Source organism: Oncorhynchus mykiss, chromosome 11 (assembly GCF_057628025.1).
Source record: "Oncorhynchus mykiss isolate SJ-2025 chromosome 11, ASM5762802v1, whole genome shotgun sequence".
Classification (NCBI taxonomy): Eukaryota; Metazoa; Chordata; class Actinopteri; order Salmoniformes; family Salmonidae; genus Oncorhynchus; species Oncorhynchus mykiss.
The window spans coordinates 22,425,242-22,438,352 of NC_143032.1; positions in this window are offsets into that span (position 1 = coordinate 22,425,242).

Genomic DNA, 13,111 nt, shown 5'->3' on the forward strand with positions numbered 1-13,111 from the left:
GACACAGACAACTGAAAGTAAATGTTATTACTTAGTTGGTCTGAGTAATGAGGAACAACAACCCCTGAAACTATTGTAGACAAGACAATGAATCCAGTATTAATATATATTTCCTCAACTACCCCAGTTGTCCTAACCACAGTGTATTGTCCGCAGTGGCTCTCTCTCTCAGGGGCCTGTATAGTTGGCATTTGGCCAAGCAAAATTGCCAACTTCTGTCACTCATTCATTCCAGGCCAAACTAGTTTCCTGTGTCACACTTCATCTTTGATAGAGGCAAGCTTCTAGAGACAGTTTTGAAAATACTTCTCAAACAGTTGGCTACTATCTGGGATGTTATAATGTATGATAATGTAATCTGAAATATGAAGAAAAATAACTCATCAGATAACATCATCACAGAAGTTCCTTACTGTCACATACTCATATCTCATTGCAAATTAGGGCATATAAATCTACAGTTACACAACCCACTGACCAGTTAGTGACCAGTCCCACCAGAGGACATTAATCCAAGATCTCCTCTATGTTCTCAAGTCTCAAGGAGCTTCCAAATTCCTGTGCAAATGAAGCCTTTATTTGAGGACAACACGGGGCATTCCTCTAGGGGGGAAACAATGCCCCCTTTCACCCTGGCTCCCTCTGAAATTTCACAGGTGAGGGGAGGAACGGTATACTTTTTTCCCATCCCAGGACTATGCACTCAGCCCAAGCCCCTGGTAGAGGTTGGGTGGAATTTTATGGGAGAGGGAGATAGAGAAGGAGACATAGATAGAGAGTGAGGGAGAGGAGAGAGAGAGATAGCATGACCAAGAGATAAAGCCATTGAATTGAATTGAATTGAGAGAGAGACATTCTCTTAGTGACCATCAAGGATTTATTTGTAAAATATATTTTACAGTGATTAGAGCAATATCACTTTACAGTAGAAAATTAAAATGCATTTTGTCTCAAATCATACATGAAACTGACAGATGGATAGCCCTGAGATTTGGGATTTGTGTTCGGTGCAGTGTAAATGTACAGCTGAAGTTGGAAGTTTACATACACTTAGGTTGGAGTCGTTAAAAATGTTTTTTCAACCACTCCACAAATTTATTGTTAACAAACTATAGTTTTGGCAAGTCGGTTAGGACATCTACTTTGTGCATGACACAAGTAATTTTTCCAACAATTGTTTACAGACAATTCACTGTATCACAATTCCAGTGGGTCAGAAGTTTACATACTCAAAGTTGACTGTGCCTTTAAACAGCTTGGAAAATTCCAGAAAATTATGTCATGGCTTTAGAAGCTTCTGGTGGGCTATTTGACATAATGTGAGTCAATTGGAGGTGTACCTGTGAATGTATTTCAAGGCCTACCTTCAAACTCAGTGCCTCTTTGCTTGACATCATGGGAAAATCAAAAGAAATCAGCCAAGCCCTCAGAAAATAAATTGTAGACTTCCATAAGTCTGGTTCATCATTGGGAGCAATTTCCAAATGCCTGAAGGTACCACGTTCATCTGTACAAACAATAGTACACAAGTATAAACACCATGGGACCACGCAGCCGTCATACTGCTCAGGAAGGAGACACATTCTGTCTCCTAGAGATGAATGTACTTAGGTGCAAAAAGTGCAAATCAATCCCAGAACAACAACAAAGGACCTTGTGAAGATGCTGGAGGTACAAAAGTATCTATATCCACAGTAAAACGAGTCCTATATCGACATAACCTGAAGGGCTGCTCCAAAACCACCATTAAAAAAGCCAGACTACAGGTTGCATTGGGACAAAGATCGTACTTTTTGGAGAAATGTCCTCTGGTCTGATGAAACAAAAATAGAACCTTTTGGCCATAATGACGATGATTATGCTTGGAGGAAAAAGGGGGAGGCTTGCAAGCCGAAGAACACCATCTACAACCGTGAAGCACGGGGGTGGCAGCATCATGTTGTGGGGGTGCTTTGCTGCAGGAGGGACTCGTGCTCTTCACAAAATAGATGGCATCATGAGGTAGGAAAACTATGTGGATATTTTGAAGCAACATCTCAAGATATTAGTTTGATCGCAAATGAGTCTTCCAAATGGACAATGACCCCAAGCATACTCCCAAAGTTGTGGCAAAATGGCTTAACGACAAGAAAGTCAAGGTCTGGTAGTGGTCATCACAAAGCCGTAACCTCAATCCCATAGAAAATTTGTGCGCTGAACTGAAAAAGCGTGTGCGAGCAAGGAGGTCTACAAACCTGACTCGGTTACACCCGCTCTGTCAGGAGGAATGGTCCAAAATTCACCCAATTTATTGTGAGAAGCATGTAGAAGGCTACCCGAAATGTTTGACCCAAGTTAAACAATTTAAAGGCAATGCTACCAAATACTAATTGAGTGTATGTAAACTTCTGACCTACTAGTAATGTGAAGAAAGAAATAAAAGCTGAAATAAATCATTCCCTCTTCTATTATTCTGACATTTCACATTCTTGAAATAAAGTGGTGATCCTAACTGACCTAAGACTACGATTAAATGTCAGGAATTGTGAAAAACTGAGTTTAAATGTATTTGGCTAAGGTGTATGCCAACTTCCAACTTCAACTCTATTAGTAAGCTGGTCACGTTGAGAAATACTTTCTTAGCTGTATATGACAGTAGCCAACAGTAAAGATTTGGGCCTGCTGTCTAGGACCTAAGTAGAAAAGCCATGTTCTTCAGTATTTGGCAAGGTCTTGGTGTGTTCAATGACACCGGTTCATCCTCTTCTTCCTCTCCCCAAAGAGACAGACCATGGTTTCTCAACGTTCTCCACAGGGAGACCAGACACAGTTGGAGATGTAATAAACATCCATTGGAGTGTGGGGGACAAGAGATTGGGAATCAGCGTATTAGCCAGGATGCAGTTAATGTGTAAGTCTGAATCAACACAACGTTTAAGGAGCACATTCCACATGCAGTAATATATAGGACAGCTCTAAACCAAGACTCCTGTTTCTGGTTGAAGGAAAACCTCAAATCCCAAAACATTCAACGTCTTCTAACATGACTGCTGGTCATTATATACAATACATGTTTTAAAAGCCATCAAGGCTTCAGCTCTGGGTCCTCAGATATATGTACACGGAAATACATGTCCACCTGCATCATTATTTCATAAAATGTCACATTGTTTCTTCTTTGAGGGGTGAACTGTAGTTGCCCACTTTTAAGTTTTAGAGCTATGTGGAGCAGATGTTTCAAATCAGACATCTCTCAGTCACTTTCTTAACAGTGGGTGGGAACTTCAGCAGAGATCCACAAGCCTGCTGGTTGCAGATCTGTTCGTGCTGTAATACTCACACAGCGACCTTAGGAGTTGGTAAGACAGCTCAAACTGATCTGGGACCAGCAGGTTAGAAGTCCTCTGAGAAGGTTCCTGATTCAAGTTTCAAGTTTTATTGTCATGTGCATAAGTACACTGAAATGCTTTTCTTGCAAGCTCTCTTTCTCAACAATGCTGTAATCAGTATCAGTAGTAAAAAATATTATACTGTAAAATAAAGTAAAGTAGAACAAAAACACACAAGAAAGTATGTAAGCTAGTTCCAGGATCAGTGCCAGGACCATATTTACAATGTGCAGGGATACTGGAGTGGTACACTCTTAGAAAGGGTTCTCCTATGGGGAGAGACGAAGAACACTTTATGGTTTTAGATAGAACATTTTCTAAGATAGCACCTTTACTGTAGTAGGAGTAGATACAGTATGTATAGGGGTAGGGTGACTAGGCATCGGGAGATATGATAAACAGAGTAGCAGCAGCGTATATATATATATATATTATGATTATGCCTGAGTGTGTGTGCGAGTGTGGAGAGTCAGTATGAATGTGTGTGCTTGTTATGTTTGTGTGAGCAAATTTAGTGTGTGTGTGTAGAGTCTAAAATAAAAATATAAGGGTCAATGCATATAGTCCATGTAGCCATTTTGTTAGCTATTTAGCAGTCATATGGCTTGGCAATAGAAGCTGTTCAGGAGCATGTTGGTGTCAGACTTGACACTCCGGTACCGCTTGCCTTTCGGAAACAGAGAGGACAGTCTATGGCTTGGGTGGTTGAAGTCTTTCCTGAGCCTTCCATTCACACTGCCTGTTATAGAGGTCCTGGATGGCAGGGAGCTCGGCCCCAGTGATATACTGGGCTGAACGCACCACCCTAAGTAGTGCCATGCCAGATCACTGTCCTCCCTGTAGGCTCATCCTCACCGGTGATCAGGCCTACCACCGCCATGTCGTCAGGAAACTTGATGATGGTGTTGGAGTCGTGCTTGGCCACACAGTCGTGGGTGAACAGAGGTAGTACAAGAGGGGACTAAACGCACACCCCTGTGGGGCCCCCGCGTTGAGAGTCAGCGTGGGGGAAGTAATGTTGCCCACCCTCACCACCTGGGGAGTCAGGAAGTTCAATATCCAGTTGCAGAGAGAGAGAGAGAGATATTAAAATAGGTTCCATATTCCAAAGGTTCAAGGTTCCATATTTCTGAGCTTGGCCTGGGTCATACTGTTTGTTCAAGCTCCCTGAGTGCTCCTTCAGCAGGTCGTTGGTGCAGCAACCTCAGCCCAGACCCAAACAGTAAACCAGGTCATCCCCAGCCTCAGAGTGAGGTCTTTCATTATGGGAGAACTGGATCTAGGTAGGGGAGAGAGTACCCTCAGGTAAGTAGTGGCCAGACAGTGTGTTTATAATGGCCTTTATGGAAACTGAAGTTTCTATCCATGATACATTGTCCTTTCATTAGCCTGGACAGGGAGTGGCGAACTGGGAGTGCAGTTTCCATGGTGTTCACAGGGTGGGTTTGTATTTGTGTTGTTTTAACACGATAATACCTTTTTTAGGTAATTTAAGATTTAAAGATTTTTTTCAGCTTATCCTGCTGGTCAAAAGTGCACTCTATAGGAAATAGGGTGCTTACAAGATGCAGCCTAGCTGAGTTATCCACACACAATGAAGGTATTTGTAGGATCACAACCAATATTTAATAATGACATACTATTACATGGGTTGCTTGTTATTAAATGGGGAAAAGCAGGGCCATATCTGTGTTTTCACACATTTAGTTAATCTCAGAGAGCATAATGAGAAGCATGTCCAGAGGATATGAACTCTCCTTCTCCAATGGTTTTCCACAGTAATGTGCCATGCAGATGTGCTTCACTTCTTTTGATGGAAAAAAAATCTACGCCAGGCAGGACTCTTTTAAAAGGGTTTCTTTTTTTCATCCCTTCTTTGCTCTCTTCAATCTGCTTTCAACAACAGAACTGAACCGGGAAAGGTGTCCTACACTGCTTCGACCAGAAAGAGGATTAAGAAATGTTGTACTGAGGTCAACAGTCATATACAAATTGATATTTTCCCGTTATTCATTTCATCTTCATTTATTTGAATTAGATTGTGGATTCTGTGCTGGAATCTCTGTTTTCCTGATTTCATGTCTCTTAGCCTGGCTACACGCACTAACTACCAGTATAGATGACTGACTGCAGACAGACAAAGTCCAGTCCTAGATGTTATCCATGTTAGGCCTTGTGTATCCATCCTCCTTGTGTTTCAAGGGGCCTTAGTGATAATCAATGATGAAGGAACTAAATCCTGTATTATTCCGGTATATACTCCCTTCGGAGAAATATTCAAGGCAATTTATTGTTGTGTTCATTTATCGGCTTCCCTTTCCTGTCCATATGGGAGTGGGTGAGCATGGCCGGCCCTAGACTTTTTGGGGCACTGACCATCATTTTGGGACGCAGAGAAAAGATTGCAAATTCAAAGCAAATTTGCTGCAATTCTACACAATTTACGATGACTTATGACATGTTTGTATACACTACATGACCGAAAGTATGTAGACACCTGCTCGTCGAACATCTCATTCCAAAATCATGGGCATTAATATGGAGTCCACTCTTCTGGGAAGGCTTTCCACTAGATATTTGAACATTGCTTCCATTCAGCCACAAGAGCATTAGTGAGGTCGGAACTGATGTTGGGCGTTTAGGCACAAAGTTGGCATTCCAATGTATCCCAAAGGTGTTTGATGCGGTTGAGGTCAGGGCTCTGAGCAGGCCAGTCAAGATCTTCCACACCAATCTCAACAAACCATTTCTGTATGGACCTCGCTTTGTACACAAGGCAATTTGTCATGTTGAAACAGGAAAGGTCCTTCCCCAAATTGTTGCCATAAAGTTGGAAGCACAGAATCGTATAGAATGTCATTGTGTGTTTTAGCATAAACATTTTTCTTCACTGGAACCTAGGAGCCGAGCCCAAACCATGAAAAACAGCCCCAGACCATTATTCGTTCTTCACCAAACTTTACAGTTGACACTATGGATTCGGGCAGGTAGCGTTCTGCTGGCATTCGCCAAACCCAGATTTGTCCGTTGGACGGCCAGATGGTGAAGCGTGATTCATCAGTCCAGAAAACGGATTTCCACTGCTCCAGAGTCCCAGTGGCAGTGAGCTTTACACCACTCCAGCCGACGCTTAGCATTACGAATGGTGATTTTTGTTTTGTGTGCGACTGCTCGGCCATGGAAACCCATTTCATGAAACTCCAGATGAACAGTTATTGTGCTGATGTTGCTTCCAGAGGCAGATTGGAACTCAGTAGTGAAGGACAGAGAATTTTTACGCGCTACGCGCTTCAGAGATCGGCAGTCCCATTCTGTGAGCTTGTGTGGCCTACCACTTTGCAGCTGAGCCGTTGTTGCTCCTATACTTTTACACTTCACAATAACAGCACAGTTGACTGGGGCAGCTCTAGCAGGGCAGAAAGTAGACAATCTGACTTGTTGGAAAGGTGGCATCCTATGACGGTGCCATGTTAAAAGTCACTGAGTTCTTCAGTAAGCCCATTCTACTGCCAATGTGTGTCTATAGAGATTGCATGGCAGTGTGCTCGATTTTATACACCTGTCAGCAACAGGTGTGGCTGAAATTGCCGAATCCACTAATTTGAAGGGGTGTCAACATACATTTGTATATATAGCGTATCTGAGTAAGAGTCACTAACAAAATCAATGGAGGCCCCCTGGGGATCAGGGCCCCTGGGCACAAGTTTAGATAGCTGGCACCTTGTTTATTCTACTATTCTAACTCTCAACAGTAAGTTTAGACCCCAACTGAGTTCCTAAAATCTCAGACTGAGTTCCTTTTATTTGGTCACTAATCGAGTGAGTGAGGGTGAGGTATAAAGTAGTGCCCACCAGGTGTCATTCCTGGTGACATTCTACATGGCCATGGTATTGACAAGGAAGGATAGGAAGAAAAATATATATATTTGTTAGGAATGGCCAAAATTCACTCCCTAATGTTTTGAGTTAACATGTTAATACATAAATGGGTAGTTAGATCCAATTATGTCATCCAAGAATATAAACAAATCTAAACTAATTTCGGACCACACCCTCTTGATAGTAAAGCTCTATATGAGGCCCCCAATAGTACGGACTAAATACGTCACAACATTGTGAGATGACAAGCGTAGGCCTTCGTGCCAGACATTGACATTTTCAGACACTGCCACTCTAATCAACTCATGAAGTCCTTGTTTGACACATGTTGGCTCAGTCTGGGGAGACCACAGAGAGCTGAGACATGGAGTTATGGTTTCATACTGACAATTACTTCTCGGTGACACTGAGATCATACCAACAAATTACAATAGAAAAAAGACCCAGGATTTGTCCAAGGGATCTTGCTGCGTTGTATCAGAGTTTATCATTGCCTGTAAGAAGAGAAGTTCGAAACAAACATAAGGTACTTTTTGAAAACACCAAATAGATGTTCAGGCTATCAAATAGTTTCAGCATGTTGAAGCACGACAGTAAAATATGTCTACCAATAGCAACATAGACATAGTTTAAAGGGTCTAACATCGCTAATCTAACTAGGTCTAACTTAGCTACCTCAACAAGAAACAAGAAAAAAACTATTTATAATCATGATAATTTGTATCCAGCAGCCTACCACCAGAAGAATACCATCCTGCATCCCACTGCTGGCTCGCTTCTGACGCTAAAACAGGGTTGGTTCTGTTTGGTCCCTGGATGGGAGAACAGATGTTGCTGGAAGTGGTGTTGCAGAGACAGTAGGAGGCGCTCTTTCCTCTGGTCTAAAAAATAATATAATTGTATGTCCCAGGGCAGTGATTTAGGACATTATCCTGTGTTGGGTGCTGTCTTTTGGATGGGATATTAAACGAGTGTTCTGACTCTCTGTGGTCACCAAAGGTCCCATGGCACTTGGCGTAAGTGTAGGGTAAGGGGGATGCTTTGTCAGTTATTCAACTGAAATCTATCTTCTGCATTTAACCCAACCCCTCTGAATCAGAGAGGTGTTAGGTGCTGTCATAATTGACACCAATGTCTTCGGTGCCTGGGGAACAGGGCTGTTAACCCTGGTGTCCTGGCTAAATTCCCAATCTTGCCCTCATACCATCATGGCGACCTAATCATCGTTTCCAATTGGCTCATTCATTGCCTCTCCCCTGTAACTATTCCCCAGGTGGTTGCTGTAAATGAGAATGTGTTCTCATTCAACTTACCTGGTTAACAAAAAAAGGATACTTTCTATTGCCAATTTTTCTCAGTGAATCTCAGTTGAAAGGTAGCCTAATCACTCATCGGCCAAGTCTGGCCTTTAAGGTTTATCTTATCAGGCATGTACGGTACATTATGTCGTTTTTCGTTTGAGTGTGTGCATAGAGAAAGGCAGCCTTCTTGGCATGGTGGGGGTAAGGTTGGGACATGGTATAGAGCCTCTCCACGGACCTCTATTTTGAGGTGCATTTTCGGCCCTCACATGGAATCAGTATTTTCTCTTACAACAAGGACCCAGTCATGAAGGCTGCTCCTGACACGGGCTACAATGGACTCTCTGTACTGCTCACCTAGAGTCTCCATCTGCCACATAGGCATGAACGATAATGAGTGACATTTACTCAGAGGTTGCTGTAATGCACTGTAAAACACTATTCTTTAGCACAGGTGAACCCCCTGAGAAAGAGGATCTTGCCCTCTCCAAATGCGACACGATAAGCAAACTGCTGTAGTTGTATCATGATGCTAGTCTACCTGTGATTTAGTTGTTATATGATACAGGGTTTTTCCCAAGAAAAGTGGCCATCATTGTTAAGTATCATTGAGATTGTACTTGGGGAAGCCCTGAATTGTATGTCTAGGAGCCAATTGCCAGAACAGTATTTTCATGTATAGTAGCCTATATGCCTAATGTATAGCAAGAATCCTCCAAGGTACTTTTTTACAAAGGCTATCAGAAGTAGGCTGATCTCAACACAAATAAATGTCTCCATTATTTGGAAAAGTTGTTTTCAGTATCAGAGAAGAAGATGAAGATGAAGAAGAAGAGAACCCATCTCCACTGAGCGCAGAGGAGAACGGCAGCAGTCTCAGTGGGCTTGTTGAACTAATCTGCTCAGGCCATTTAGTCTCTCCCCTTGAGGAAGAAAAGCATTAACACTGTTCTTTCTTCCTGCATGCTGCTCTGCTATGGGATTATGCCACCCAACCCTATTTTACCAAGAGGATCAATTCACTCCATCCTTCATACTGGCAAGTGTACCCAAACACCTGAAACAGAAATAAACAGTGAAAGGACTGCTGCTAATCAATTGTTTTATTTGACATGCAGTGTTAGAGGTGAGTGGAATAGTGGTGAGAGTGGCTGTCCTGGCTGAGTCATACCAAAGACTGTACAAATGGGACCTGATGGGTCTCTAAGGAGCTAGATTGGAGGTAAAGTGCTGGGATCGACTAGCGTCCTGTCCAGGTGGTGTACTTCAAGCTGCCTCATGTTACAGTAGATAGACTCCTATTAGCCATTCAAGCTAAGGCTCTTGCGAGGCTACTGACTTACATACCTGGTACCTAAGCTTCAAAGGAGGGTGTTTTTGGCCTTGAGCTGCTAAATCTTACCTCATAGTGCATTGTCAAATTGAGTGATGTAGCCTGTACACCTCTCTCTCTCTCAGCATGTCAAGGCAATGGCTAGGCGCAGTTCAGACACAAACCAACATGCCCAAGTTGTCTTAGTTGAGTGAAATCTGAGGTTTACTCACATTGTGAGTGAAACGAATCAAAGTATTGATGGTGTCTGGCAAACACGGAAAATGTGGAGAATAGGAGTAGCTTAAATATGAACAGTGTCACTGGGAGATTGTTTATGTCCTTGTTTGGAATGCCTGGAAGAAAGACACAGCTCTTTAACAGCAGTAATAGGGAGGTACTCTCTCTGTGCAGCATAATCACATCGTTGCCCTCCAAACGCTCCCAAAATTAAACCAAATCTCACACGTTGATAGCCAAGTGCAATCATGGTTTTCAGAAATCACAATCTTGTCTAAACATGGTCACTATAATTGCATAGTCACCAGGATTGTTTTAATGATTGTGCATAGTCACCAGGAGTCACCAGGATTGTTTTAATGATTGTGCATAGTCACCAGGATTGTTTTAATGATTGTGCGTAGTCACCAGGAGTCACCAGGATTGTTTTAATGATTGTGCATAGTCACCAGGATTGTTTTAATGATTGTGCATAGTCACCAGGAGTCACCAGGATTGTTCTTTCACTCTTAAGGGGGTTGTTAGAACTACAGTGCCTTGCGAAAGTATTCGGCCCCCTTGAACTTTGCGACCTTTTGCCACATTTCAGGCTTCAATCATAAAGATATAAAACTGTATTTTTTTGTGAATAGTCAACAACAAGTGGGACACAATCATGAAGTGGAACGACATTTATTGGATATTTCAAACTTTTTTAACAAATCAAAAACTGAAAAATTGGGCGTGCAAAATTATTCAGCCCCCTTAAGTTAATACTTTGTAGCACCACCTTTTGCTGCGATTACAGCTGTAAGTCGCTTGGGGTATGTCTCTATCAGTTTTGCACATTGAGAGACTGAAATTTTTTCCCATTCCTCCTTGCAAAACAGCTCGAGCTCAGTGAGGTTGGATGGAGTGCATTTGTGAACAGCAGTTTTCAGTTCTTTCCACAGATTCTCGATTGGATTCAGGTCTGGACTTTGACTTGGCCATTCTAACACCTGGATATGTTTATTTTTGAACCATTCCATTGTAGATTTTGCTTTATGTTTTGGATCATTGTCTTGTTGGAAGACAAATCTCCGACCCAGTCTCAGGTCTTTTGCAGACTCCATCAGGTTTTCTTCCAGAATGGTCCTGTATTTGGCTCCATCCATCTTCCCATCAATTTTAACCATCTTCCCTGTCCCTGCTGAAGAAAAGCAGGCCCAAACCATGATGCTGCCACCATCATGTTTGACAGTGGGGATGGTGTGTTCAGCTGTGTTGCTTTTACGCCAAACATAACGTTTTGCATTGTTGCCAAAAAGTTCAATTTTGGTTTCATCTGACCAGAGCACCTTCTTCCACATGTTTGGTGTGTCTCCCAGGTGGCTTGTGGCAAACTTTAAACAACGCTTTTTATGGATATATTTAAGAAATGGCTTTCTTCTTGCCACTCTTCCATAAAGGCCAGATTTGTGCAATATACGACTGATTGTTGTCCTATGGACAGAGTCTCCCACCTCAGCTGTAGATCTCTGCAGTTCATCCAGAGTGATTATGGGCCTCTTGGCTGCATCTCTGATCAGTCTTCTCCTTGTATGAGCTGAAAGTTTAGAGGGACAGCCAGGTCTTGGTAGATTTGCAGTGGTCTGATACTCCTTCCATTTCAATATTATCGCTTGCACAGTGCTCCTTGGGATGTTTAAAGCTTGGGAAATCTTTTTGTATCCAAATCCGGCTTTAAACTTCTTCACAACAGTATCTCGGACCTGCCTGGTGTGTTCCTTGTTCTTCATGATGCTCTCTGCGCTTTTAACGGACCTCTGAGACTATCACAGTGCAGGTGCATTTATACGGAGACTTGATTACACACAAGTGGATTGTATTTATCATCATTAGTCATTTAGGTCAACATTGGATCTTTCAGAGATCCTCACTGAACTTCTGGAGAGAGTTTGCTGCACTGAAAGTAAAGGGGCTGAATAATTTTGCACGCCCAATTTTTCAGTTTTTGATTTGTTAAAAAAGTTTGAAATATCCAATAAATGTCGTTCCACTTCATGATTATGTCCCACTTGTTGTTGATTCTTCACAAACAAATACAGTTTTATATCTTTATGTTTGAAGCCTGAAATGTGGCAAAAGGTCGCAAAGTTCAAGGGGGCCGAATACTTTCGCAAGGCACTGTACATCTATGCTGCAGGGACTACATTATTTCAACCAGCGTAGTGTTATCATGGTGCTGCAGCGTCTCTGTTGGTGTGCAGCTGTCTCTAGGGCCTTTGACCTCTCAGCCTGTAGGTGAAACATGTTGGGGTCAAGGATCAAGGCTTCCACTTCGTGTTGGTTGGTTCACTACCTCCAGCGTCGGACTGCTGCCTGTCTCTGTATTGCCCAGACCTGCTCTGCCATGTCTGGGCTGTGTCATCCCAGCAATGCCCCCCTCGTTGCCTCCAGCACCAGCGCCAGGGCTCACTTCCACCTTCCACCACAAGCCCCGTGTTGTGATTGAGTGTGCTGCCAAAAAGCAAATGGACAGAAAAATTATTATTTACAAAAAAAGAGTCCTTCACTTCTGCAGGTGTATGGTTAGATAAGACACATGTTTCAGCTTGCCCTGCGTGTTTTTTCCTCTTAACTTCCAGGTGACTATTTGCCCCTAGTCTTCCCTGTTTTTAATCGCCATCAAATTCTACCTCCCGCTGCAGTGAACAGTTGTCATTACATAAATGTCAGCGTGAGATTTAAAAAGTGTTAGAATACCCCGCAGGAATAAGGTTTATTGTGTCATCATTACGCAATATGTCTGTAATGTAACACAGTATGCTGTATACAATGAAGTGTATGACAGTGTATCACCTGCCTTCCATGTGTAGCCACAAGCCTACCTGGCATGGTCAGGCACTCTGCCAGTCAGATAATGGCTGGTTGCACTCTGAGGCACCCTCATATTACCTCTAGATCTGTAATCAACAATTAGTGGCAAAGAGAAACTTCTGATCAGAACCGAGTTTTAAGAAAGAAAGAGAAGTAGGTGCATGTTTATT